This window comes from Aedes aegypti, chromosome 2, assembly GCF_002204515.2.
Source record: "Aedes aegypti strain LVP_AGWG chromosome 2, AaegL5.0 Primary Assembly, whole genome shotgun sequence".
Taxonomy (NCBI): Eukaryota; Metazoa; Arthropoda; class Insecta; order Diptera; family Culicidae; genus Aedes; species Aedes aegypti.
The window spans coordinates 173,932,909-173,945,694 of NC_035108.1; the positions used below are offsets into that span (position 1 = coordinate 173,932,909).

Consider the following 12,786-nt stretch of genomic DNA (forward strand, 5'->3'; position numbering starts at 1 on the left):
GCTACTCACTGGTAACTCGATGGTGGTGACCAATCGATTAGATTTTCAGCACGAACGGTTGTCAGGTTCTCTAGATTTGTGCTCTTGAAAATTTGAGGTTTGGCTTCGATGCATCTTCACCTTAAGGCTCAAGAATCTGTCATGCAATCATAAGCGATTATCAAAAATTGAAAACCATTTTTTTCGTTCCAATCTAAGGAAAACTTCATGCAAATATATTACCGTATTACAGATAGTAAGTGCAACGCAATGATTAAACTAAATGCAAGCTTCAATTTTGAGCAAAATTACTCTTAATCAGTAATTATGAGTCGCAAATCGACTTTGTTTAACAGAAAAATCGCTTCGTTGTATTATGATTTCCAAGATTTTGATATACATTCATCGACGAAATTATCGGAAACCACCGATCTGTTTCTGCTTGGTCATAAAAGAAAGCCTTTCTTTCCTTCCGAATCAACTCATCCATTCGTCACCAGCCATGGAAGAAGCTGGGAAAATCATAATTTCAGCATCAAACTCAAAGATCTCCGAACGCTTCCATCCTGCCATGGAAACATTCTTCTTCGCTTTTTTCTGTTGTCTATTGAATTCGAAGAAAGAAAAGAAAAGATTTCCCTCAATCTTTGTCGTCCCCAAACATAATGCGCTGTGTTGGTCTCTTACTTCTGATAAGATAAAAGGAAGGCTTGTTTTGTTGGAACGGGGGGCGATTGTGGGAAAAAAGCAACGACAAGGACATTGACATGTACCAAGGACGACAGTGTGGGATGGAAAATGTCACGACCGGTTCCAAGAAGAGCAAAGTTCAATGAACTAGGGACGGAGTTTTCTACGAAGAGATTTGTTTGAAGAGGATACAAGATAATGCCTTGTTGAGTAATTTTGGATATTGAATTGTCAATACAAGTTACGGTGCAAGTATTTCAAAATATGTTAATATATTTAACGGGTTCCGTTAAACTTGCAGAAAACCCAAATATTTCACAAAATACTTTTCAGCTTATGTTCTGTTACTTTCAAGTGTAATTTATAAATAAAAGAAGATAGTTGACGTACGAAAAGATATACTGAGCGATATTTTGATGTGCTCTATGGCACTTGAAACCCTGAGAAAATAAACGACTATAGTCGTCCATCTTGTCTATAATCAAGTAGACGGGGTTGGTGGTCTGATGGTTACCGCTTCTGCTTCATAAGCAGAAGCTCATGGGTTCCTCGTACTTTGTAATTTTATTTGTCGCTTGCTTTTTCCACTCTTAGTCTATCGCACTTAAACTATATTCGTTCATAGCAATCGTTAGAACCAGAGACAGTCGAGAAATTGTTTCCTTGCAGTACCATTCTTCCAACATTAAAGCACACCTTTCCATACGCCTGATGCTTTCTCTGCCATAAAATTGCCTTACCCTTATACCTTCCCGCGTGAACTGGCGTAGATGCAGGGGCATATTCGCTCTACTGTGGGCCAGTTTCAGTTTCTTTCCCCTTCCCATTACCATTGGTCTGCATTCTGACGTGGCAGGTCATATTTGCCTAAAAATATAAGATTATCAGCACGTATACACTGAGGGTGTCTGTTAAGCCCGGGCAGTCATCTGGTTGGTTCCTTATGTAGATGCAGCTGATCTGGAGTAGCAACCACGGGTGGCTAATCAAGCTCAAGTCTATAATCTAGAAAAGTGAAATTCTTTGATAATGACCATCATGTGCCAGTTTCTTGAAATTCCTAATCAATTGTAATTGAATGTTGTTGTGAAGTAAAAGTTATATTTTGTGCAGCCTTTGAAGAGTTTGAGTACATTTCCCATATCTGGCCCTGTGACTGTTCCACCAACTTGAATTTAAAACATGCCAGCACCAAGACTAATTATTAAAACATTACACAATTGAATAGTTGTTATAACTCATTCACATTTTATTTAAACTTGAGACGATTATAAAGATAAATGTAACGCAATTTACAATTAAGCAAATTTCACACAGAATCCTTTAAATGATTTCTTCATATTTTAATTAAAGATGTTTCCACTCTCTTGTAATTATCAATCATTTTAAAATCAGAAGGGAAACGAAACAGATTCACTGTAACCTCGTTTTACGAAGTTTGTTTTATGCAAATTCGATTTACTTACATTTTTAACGAAGTTGGTAAATTGAGTTAAAACGATTAAATAAAAAAATCTAAATAAGAACGATAAGTTTAGTAAGGATAATGTGATGCTTTGTAGGTTGGTTGAGACATGTTTAATCTATGCAATATTAACACACATGTTTGCTCATACTTGGCCCCATCTCCAGAATACTCTGGAATATTGTCTCCAGATCTACAAGGATCTATGACCCATGAAATATTTTAAGATATGCAATGATGTGTAGTGCAAAATGATGATTCGATTTTGTTGTTGTATTGTTGTGTTGCATTTGAAAAACGTTTTTAGCTATCCAAGAACCTCCTGGAATGCAGGTCTTAAATAAGTCCTATCTACGTAATAAGTGACATAGTGGACGATTAATGATACTTACTCTTACTAATTCAATGAAGTAAGCTTCATGAAATCTGAAGAGTTTGTTGAAAAAATTGTTTCTGGACAGCCTAGGTCTTCAAAAACTTCCTGAAATATAGGTCATCCAATTAACCAGCATGATTCGCAGCTTATTGGAGAATTTTGTATGTAGTACATATCCAGAGATGTTTGATGAATTTAATTGCGATTCTTGATGAATATAACAAACGACTGGCTGTATGATAAGCAGAACACGTTCAGTAGACCAATTTATTAAATAACGTTATCAAACTAACGTTAGTGATATTAATGGACACTCTTCTTCAATTTGATGAAAATATATTCGTTTAGTAGACAACTGTTTATGTTTGTAGATCAAAAGAAAAATATTCAATGGAGTCCTTGGATGATCGATATCATCGGTTCAAATCAATCATCGGATCAAATCAATCATCGGATCAAAGAACAATACTACAATTCGCTACGTTGAATCTACGCCGAATGGATAATTCTTCTCCACTGGGCTCGGTCCGTAGCCAATCGCTTCCAGTCGCCATGATCGTTAAGTGCCCTTAAGTCCTCTTCAGCTGCTGAAAACCAACATGGGCGCGGCCTACCACAAAGCCAACGGCCTCATCCGGGTACTCTACTGAATATTATTTTTGCTTGTCGTTCTTTTATAAGAGCTCCACGAATGAAACATTAAATTTCTGAACAGATATCAAATATATCTTCTTGAATTTCTTCAAGAAATACAATCAAAAATTCTTCTCAGGGATACTATCAATATTTATTTCTGGAATCAATTCAAAATTATTTTAAGAATGTCTTCTAAATGTTATGTGTTTTTGTTTCTTGAGATATCGCAAAGAGATTTTGAAGACATTCTTTATCCTTTTTTTCTGGGACTCTGTCATACATGTTTCAGAATTCTATCAAAGATTCTTCCATCGATCTGCTTGGCGAAATTGCTTTAGAGATTACTAATAAAATACAAACAAAGAAGAAACCTAGGAACATCAGTAATTTTTCGAAGGATTTTCTTAAAATTAACAACAAAAACTACTCCAGGAATCGATAACCACTCTTAGACCACTAAAATTCTTACAGAAATTTTTATAAGAGTTTCTCTGCCGATTTTTTCAGCAACTCTTCATAGTTATGTTCACAGGAGCTCTTCTTAAAAAGAATTTCTTTGAGAAGAATTCTATTCAGAGTTTTCTACATTAAAAAAATCCATCCAGAAATATCTTTTAAAATTACTTCAAAACTATTTCAAGAAGTCCACCATGGATTTAATCTCGATTTTGTCTAAGTATAACATTCTAAGAAATTTGTGGAATCCAATTTCCTTTGCATTTCTCAGATTAGTTTTTGACAGTGTTCTTAGAGATAATCGCAGATAAATAATTATAAGGTATACCAATAAATCCTGAAGAAAACAAATTGATAAAGACCTGAAACATCTCTATTTTCTGTGAAAAAAAAATCCTGGGTGCATTCTTGTTTAAATATTTGGAGGCATCATTTGAAAAAATATTCTATGGAAGTCTTGGGGTAATCAATGAGAAATGTTTAGAAATGTTTAAACTTTGTTGAAATTACCTGAAAGTACCTGGAGTAGTTAATGGAGTATTTGAAAGCAAAATCAGGATTATTTTTAAAAGAATATCTTGAGAAATTTCTGGAGATATCTGAAGAAAAAAAAGAATAAATTTTACCAGGCACTAAAGAAAAAAATTGTTGTGGTAATTCTTTAAAAAATATAGTTTCAAGGAATGGATATAATATTTAATAAAATTCGAGAAGGAATGCATGAAAAAAATCCTAAAATATGTAGAAGTATTCTCAAAGGCGGCATCTAAGATAAATACTTCAAAGAATTCCTATAGTGTTTTTTGCTAGCATTACAAAAAGAATTTATAATGCATTCCCTTGTATTTTTAAAATAAAAAGGTTTATCAAAATTCCATACATGAATTTCTTCATGATTTTTTTTTCTAGGAAAATAACCATAAATTACTTCACGATTTTTACCGGGTATTACAGAAAAATTTCCTTCGATTATTCCAGATATTCTTTACGGAATTCTTCTGGAGATACATCCAAAATTCCTTCTTGGATTTCTTCATACGATTTCTCAGGGAATACGGAAATCCCTCCACAAACTCCTCTCAGAATGTTTGTAATGATTTATCCAAAAGTTTTTTCAGGTATTCCTCTAGGATCTTCTTTCGAAATGCTTCAAAAGAATAACTCAAACGTTCTTCCAGTTATTTCTCATGATTTTCTAAAGGATTTTTGTCAGGAATTCCTCCAGGTGCTCTTCATTGTATCCTTACAGTGATAGTACCAAAAGTTTCTTTAGAGATCCTTCCACAATTTTCCCCCAAAATTCCTTCGATAAATCATCCAGGAATTGTTTTAGAAAATCTCCAAAAAATACTCTATGAATTATTTGTTTTTTTTTTTCTTTCTAAAAATATTCAAATTAATTTATTTAACGTTTCTTTTGAGAATTTTTCTAGGTATTTCTTCCGGAATTTCTCCAAAGATTCAATCAGGATTTTTTTTAATAAAAACTTTTCCGGAAGAATTTTTGTGATAATCGATCGTGCAACTGTTGTTGGAATACCAAGATGAGTTGCTAAAGTGCTGCCTGAAGGATTACTTGAAGATATTCTTCTTTGTAGAATCTCTTTACATATGTCTGAAGGAATCTCTGAAGGAATTTCTCCATTCTCCATTCCATTAGAAATCCCTGCAAGTATTCCTGGAAGAGTTTTTAAATGATACTCTAGAGGAATGCCTTGCGGATTTCATGCAGGAATTTCCAAAGAGAGTAGGAATCCCAATAAGAAATCCTGAAGAGACTCAAAGAACAATTCCAGGAGGTATGATGAATTGCTGTAGGACTGATGTACAAATTTCTGAAGTAATTTGTGGGGCGATTTTTAAAGGATTTTTTTAAGAAATCCCTGTATCCTTAGAGGAATTCCTGATTGAACTTCTTCAGGAAGTTTTAGGAGAACTTTGGAGATTATTCTGAAAGGATAACTAAAGAAATTTCTAAATAAAACCCTGGCGTAATTTCCGAAAGAATCTCTACAGGAGTTTTTGATACTATTCTTAAGCGATTCTTTTAGTAACCCCCAGAGCATTTTTGGGAAAAAAAAACACACCGGGAGGGTTTTATGGAGAAATTTCGAAAGAAATTCGTTTAGAAATTCCTGTAGAAAATTCCGAAGCGATCACTGGAGGAAATCCTGCAGGAATTTATGGAAAAACCCCTGCAGACACATATGGAGGAAGCCGTGAAATGATTTCTGAATAATTTTCTTATGGATTTTCTGAAAAATGTCTGGAGGAAACCTTATAAATTTTTATACACGTTTTGAGGAATAACTGGAAAAAAATGTTCAATAATAAAATTGAATACTTGGGAAGATATCTGAGGGAATACTTGGAGTAAATGGTAGAGTAATTTCTTAAGACATGACTGGAGAAATACACGGAGTAATTCTTGAAAAAATATCTAAGGGAATGCCCTAAAGATTACCTGAAGTAATCCCTCGAGGTATTAATATAGAAATCCATGAAAGAATTTCTAAAGGAATTTCTGAACTAACACTTTGTAGAACTTTTATATTCCCTGGAAATCCATCGTGGTATTTCTGGAAGACGTATGTCTGAAATTTTTTGGAGATTTCGAAAGAAGTTTCTGAGAGAATATTTGCATCAAGAATATTTAAGAAATGTATGAAGAAAATCTTGTAAGAATTTCAAGAGATATTCCTGATAAAATTAAGATAGTGCAATTTCTAGAAGATTTTACGGAAATTTTCGAAGAACTGCTTGGACGAATTCCTAGAGTAATTTCTAGATAAATTTCTGGAGGAATGAAATATATAAATATAAACAATTAAAATAGTGTCTTAAATGACTTTTTGTTGCAAATAGTGTATAGTAACCAAGTCACTAAATAGTGATTCGCTACCAGCCTTGAGAATTCTTGAAGGAATTACTGGAGGTATACCTGGACAAATTTCTCGAGAAACTCCAGGAAAAATTATTCATAGAATCCCTTAGCCATTATGTTCAGAAATATATGAGATCATTGAGTGATTACTAAATCTCGATAAATAAATTTCAAGGGTTTTCTGTACAATGAAGCTTTTCTTGATTGTTCTGGATTGCTTATTATTCCACAAAAATAATCTCAGCGCCCTGCCGGACAAGCTGATGGATGGAACAAAGTGGTGACCAATAAATACGGCGCAATCGAACCACTAGATGGGCTTCAATCCCAATGATCTTTTTAGAAACTTTGTGCTTCTGCTGTTTGTTGCATTTGCAATTGCAATCGTAATCGCGACCGTGAACCATATCGAAAATATTCTAGCTCGTGACCAGCTGCATAAAACAAAACTGAAATTTGACCATTTGTTCGTACAACATCCCTACAGACGGTACAATCAGTTCGTCAACATTTGGCTTCGCCCAATGGTGGGTTGAGCTAAATCAAACTTGTTCGATTTTGGCCGACCGATTCGCCAACCGTCAAATCGGTTGCACAAACTGTCAAAATGGTTCGTCAAGCAGCATCACACACGGTCAAACATAGCACCAACATGAGTATCAATCGGAGGGGTGGAGTCAATGTTGGTCAATCTGTCTGAGCTTCTGTGGGCTGCATAACACTCTCCGAATATGGGTCATTCTGCAGCATCCTGTAGAGTGGGTTTCCTATTCTAGAGCATAGGTTCCCAAACTTTTCGAGTGCGCGACCCACCTAGCTGTCTGGCATATTCTTCGCGACCCACCAGGTGAAAAAAGTTGATAAATTAATTTTTCCACTAACATTTTTGAAGTCTATCGTTACTTTTTTGAAAATGGCATGCACCGCGAACGTTTAAATTACGAAGTCTACGATGTTGCTTACATTTCAATGTGACTAATTCTCGTTCAATTGACAACAACAACAACAATCACATCGAAATATTATATTCCACCATATTACATATTTGATGGGAATATAAAATTTTCATAAAATTTTACGAACCAAGGAAAACAGTTTTTCTCAGCTAAAAAGTTATTTATTTTTTGATATTTAAGATAATTATTTTTTTCTGAGCTGGAAATTTCAACAGTAAGAGTACTGTTTATCAATTATCACTGAACTCCCAATATTTGTGATAGAATTATTTGAACAAAGATTTCAAATTTCATTTTTGCTAAATTTATTGTACACAGCAAAAAGTTGTGACTATTAAGTAGCACGCAATTTGGAAATCAACGGAAAATTGTGGCAGGCATTTGAAAATTACAAGCGTTAGCCAACAGCTGAAGCAAATCAGACTATCTGTCAACCAATCATGACCCTTGCAATAAAAAATTCAGCTCAGTGCGCTAGAAATTTATTGTTGACTGCTCTTTCAAATTCAAGCTAAGTATGCTGTTTCGCTCAAGAAAAGTAAAGAAATTCCTTGACTGAAAGGGTCAAGAAATTTCCTACAGAGAGTTCCCTTTGAAGTGACGTTTCTTCTCAACTGCGTACTGCGATCAGAAAAAAGTGATTTTCTTGACCATTTCTTGGGAGAAATTTTCCATGCATCGAGATAGGCGATTCCTTTTCTTGTCAGTAGCAAACCGGCCTTCACGATGAAACCGCCAACCATCGAGCGATTCTGTGACACATTCATTTAAGGAAGAAGCTGTTCCACTTTCATTTTTCATTTACTGAGATGGTGAAACAGCCGAGAGAGCTGGAGCGTGTAGCTATCACTAAAGGGTAGCGAGTTCGATTCTTGGATACATTTTTGTATTTTCTCTTTTAATTTTGAAGCTATCATCAACTTATTTTCAAACCAGCAGCAATGTAGTTTTAAGATCGCACATAATGATGAATATATTTTGATACATTCAATCCGTCATAGTTTTAGACGTTTCGTTCGCACTATGTTTGTTTCCGAAATTTGCCACAAAAATGTAGTATGTAAATCTATAAATTTATCCAAACTTTTTGTACAGTTACGTTGATGTGAAAAAAATCACTATATTTATACAAAACTTTTCTTATACGAGAAAAAAGTTTTGTTTGAAACAAAATGTTTTTAAAGCTTCAATTTTCTAACATCTTTCCAAAAAAAAAAATGCCATATCAAGTGTTTTGATCATCAGTACTTATGACTGTTAGGCTCTAGAAAAAATGCTGAAATGAATAAATGGGAACAATTTAAAACCATTTGCTTCGAATCGAGGAGACATATGAAAATGTAGGAAAAAATCTAAGTCGATCAACACAAAATGAGATATTTTTTCGCGACCCACCAGAGAGCAGCTCACGACCCCCCTGGGGGTCGCGACCCACAGTTTGGGAAACTATGTTCTAGAGAAATATTACTTGGATTTCACTTGCAGATAACTACCATCGCTAATTACTTTCTTCAAGATATGCATCGGTAGATCCGTAAAAACTGTATTATTCGAAAGTTAAGGTTTTTTTTATTAATTATGATCGATCTCATAGCTGCAGGTCAGATCCTCAAATAACATGTTATAGTCACTCCACAGATTTCTTTCAATATATGCTTATCACATCAATCCCATTTCTTAAAAACGGGTTTATGATTTCCTAGGAAAACGTTTTTGTATGAACTGACAACATCAGAAATAAAAACAACGTTGTTGGCGAAAGACACGGAACAAACTGAACAGAAGTTATCAATTAACTTATGAACCCTGCCCAACCGCAAGTTGTTCAATGTTCTAGGTTTGTGTGAGATTTTCTTTTTCATCAAGGTGCTTACTTAGAAAACACTAGCGGGCTATCAACAAAAGGAAACTCGTGAAGTGCAAATGGCATGTGCGTGAACTTGCACGCACATGTTCTGCGCGGCTTGTAGGAAAACGCTTACTCCACTAAGCCAATGATGCGTATCTGTGACATCTCTCATCGATGGGCTGAAGTTTCTTTGGCGTGTAAATGTCAAAATTCCATCTATAGCCGGATATCGATGTAATGATTCGATTTAGAAATGTATGCTCTACAACTGTTAATTAACGCCCTATCGAATCATTCGATTGCGTAATTGAATATAAATATCATTCATAATCAGAATCAGTCAGTCAATCTTCCGTAGTCAATTGAAGCACTAGCTAAAATGAAGCATTTACCACTAATCGCGTTATTGGTTCTGTGTTTCGCTGTGGCCGATTCGCAACTGATGAAAATCCTTAACTTCCGAAGGGAAATCAGCAACTTCAATTTCAACGGACACGCACTGGGAGTGCCGCAACCGGAGGGCTTTGGCAGCAAGCATGGCAAGCGTGCTTTCAATCGGTTCAGGAGGCATCACGGTTCCGATAACAGCGGATATGCTCCAGAGCACGGTGAATACTACGGGCCCGATTACGACGATCACTTTCAGCCCCATAAAAACAAGGGCCTCAGGCGTCATAGGCATAGAGTAAGTGTTCACAGGCGCAGCTAACTAGCGAAAGTGCGATAAATGATAATTATTTGTGTTTTAGCACCGTCGTTTCCACCATGGACATTAGCGATACCTAATGGATTCGAAACTCAAAACGATTATGATGATGAACGAAACAGCCGCGATCGAGTGATATGTTAAATTGTCGAATAAGTTAAAAATCGCTTGTCAATAAAAATAATCCAACCATAAAACCTAAAATAAATCGCATTATATTCTATTTTGCACAACTTGCATAGTGTGACCAATTCCTTCTCAGAATGCACAGCTGCACGTTAATTCTCGGTCTTGTTGGCTTAAATTGGAATTGTAACCTCGCGGTAAAAACTTCAGAACCGCATTCAGCACCAAGAAACATCAACACAAAACCGATGTCATCGTCTGTCTCGTTATTGTCTGCAGTATATTTTCGACAAATCAGTATGTTTCGATATTTTTGCTGTTCCCCACCCAACCCCCCTTTGAATCCTCCATCGAGACACAAAAGACATTTTTTCGCGCTTTTCGATGCATGAGTTTCAATATGGTACCTGATTGCGAGCGACTGAGACACCTTCTGAACAATTACACCCCAAGGAGCTTTTTCAACTACACCCTCTGTCTGTCGGATGGGTGGCGGAGGGTGGAGAAGGACGGCATTCAGACAACCCCCAAACAACTGCAAATATGCCGAAAAAAATGGAGTCAATCCACCTAACAGTAGAATGTACTTTTCGTGTTTGCTGGCTGTTTTGCATACTCTCCAATATTGAATTTTTCTGTGAAGGATTTAGATACATGCAAAGTCAATTCACTTAGGGCTGCTAAATTTATAATCGCACATATGAAATTGTAAGTGATAGATAGAAAGAAGATAGAAGATAGAAGATAGAAGATAGAAGATAGAAGATAGAAGATAGAAGATAGAAGATAGAAGATAGAAGATAGAAGATAGAAGATAGAAGATAGAAGATAGAAGATAGAAGATAGAAGATAGAAGATAGAAGATAGAAGATAGAAGATAGAAGATAGAAGATAGAAGATAGAAGATAGAAGATAGAAGATAGAAGATAGAAGATAGAAGATAGAAGATAGAAGATAGAAGATAGAAGATAGAAGATAGAAGATAGAAGATAGAAGATAGAAGATAGAAGATAGAAGATAGAAGATAGAAGATAGAAGATAGAAGATAGAAGATAGAAGATAGAAGATAGAAGATAGAAGATAGAAGATAGAAGATAGAAGATAGAAGATAGAAGATAGAAGATAGAAGATAGAAGATAGAAGATAGAAGATAGAAGATAGAAGATAGAAGATAGAAGATAGAAGATAGAAGATAGAAGATAGAAGATAGAAGATAGAAGATAGAAGATAGAAGATAGAAGATAGAAGATAGAAGATAGAAGATAGAAGATAGAAGATAGAAGATAGAAGATAGAAGATAGAAGATAGAAGATAGAAGATAGAAGATAGAAGATAGAAGATAGAAGATAGAAGATAGAAGATAGAAGATAGAAGATAGAAGATAGAAGATAGAAGATAGAAGATAGAAGATAGAAGATAGAAGATAGAAGATAGAAGATAGAAGATAGAAGATAGAAGATAGAAGATAGAAGATAGAAGATAGAAGATAGAAGATAGAAGATAGAAGATAGAAGATAGAAGATAGAAGATAGAAGATAGAAGATAGAAGATAGAAGATAGAAGATAGAAGATAGAAGATAGAAGATAGAAGATAGAAGATAGAAGATAGAAGATAGAAGATAGAAGATAGAAGATAGAAGATAGAAGATAGAAGATAGAAGATAGAAGATAGAAGATAGAAGATAGAAGATAGAAGATAGAAGATAGAAGATAGAAGATAGAAGATAGAAGATAGAAGATAGAAGATAGAAGATAGAAGATAGAAGATAGAAGATAGAAGATAGAAGATAGAAGATAGAAGATAGAAGATAGAAGATAGAAGATAGAAAATAGAAATATAAAATAGAAAAAAAATAGAAGATAGAAGATAGAAGCATGGAGAACGAATTCTGCAATGTTAAAAGTTTTCCTCTCTCAGAATATGCTATGCAAGGTTGAAGCTTTCCTTCAATTTTTCACCCATAACAACTCTTTTCTCAACACCTCTAGACATTTGAGAAACGCAACCATAACCGCCAAATCCACCAAACACCATGGGGATGTTTATTGACTTAAACTGTTTGGTCTGTCTGATTTTAAATTTGCGCTTTGTCAGCCAGACTGGTTGAACGCGAGACCACAGACGAACGGCAAAAAAATCGATGATAAAAACGACACGCGAAAACATCGACCATAGACGCGACTTGAAATAAATCAGCCAAACGTTGATCGCACTTCAGCTGCAATACCTACCAAGAAAATGTGGAAGTGCATCATCTCATATTGCACTGTGTGTGATCAGGTGGCCATTGATCGAAAGAATACTTGTTCTAATAGGTTTTTCTTGCTTTCATCAAGATATTCCAGGAAGATCAGAGTAAGATATTTTAAATTTCATTGATATGGTATGTCAAAGTTAGTTTTTGAAAAAATAATAATAAAGAATTAAATGAAACTACAAGGTATACGTTGAACGAAATATACTGCATGATCATAATATTTCATAAAGAGTTTTATACACTTTCTAACAACTTATTCAAAAGGGTAAACGCCCAAGTGGCCTATATCCATCATTAGTAACGAAACTTTCAATTTCACGATAGGTACTATCTAAAAGTTTTCCTCGAAAAAGAATAATTTTTGGCCAGTCTATATGTAAACTGCCCATTGTGTATTGCCAGCCT

The 12,786-nt window shown here is 34.9% G+C and overlaps 1 protein-coding gene across 2 annotated transcripts in view; it reads left to right on the forward strand.

Moving 5' to 3' along the window:
- LOC5566015 (serine-rich adhesin for platelets) overlaps positions 1–12,786 on the forward strand; it is a 552,340-nt gene that overhangs the window by 501,666 nt on the left and 37,888 nt on the right. The window lies entirely within an intron of this gene.